Raw genomic sequence first — 363 nt, 5'->3', positions numbered from 1 at the left:
GATACGCATCTCTCTGGATAGTTATTTGAGTATATAGGAGTAGATTTCATTTTAGATTTTGAATTGAATAATGGAAGAATTGAGTGTTCATATCTCATCTTCCCTTTCCTTTTTTAAAAAAAATTTTTTGGGGGGCACCTGGGTGGCTCAGTCAGTTAAGCCTCTGACTTCGGCTCAGGTCATGGTCTTGCGGTCTGTGAGCTCGAGCCCCGCGTCGGGCTCTGTGCTGACAGCTCGGAGCCTGGAGCCTGCTTGAGATTCTGTCTCCCTCTCTCTGCTCGTGCTCTGTCTCTATCTCTCTGTCAAAAATAAATAAACATTTTTAAAAAATTAAAAAAAAATTTTATGTTTATTTTTGAGAGA

The sequence above is a fragment of the Felis catus genome, chromosome B3 (genome assembly GCF_018350175.1).
Source record: "Felis catus isolate Fca126 chromosome B3, F.catus_Fca126_mat1.0, whole genome shotgun sequence".
Taxonomy (NCBI): domain Eukaryota; kingdom Metazoa; phylum Chordata; class Mammalia; order Carnivora; family Felidae; genus Felis; species Felis catus.
The sequence above is the reverse complement of the archived record's forward strand: the minus strand, read 5'-3'. Positions refer to the sequence as shown.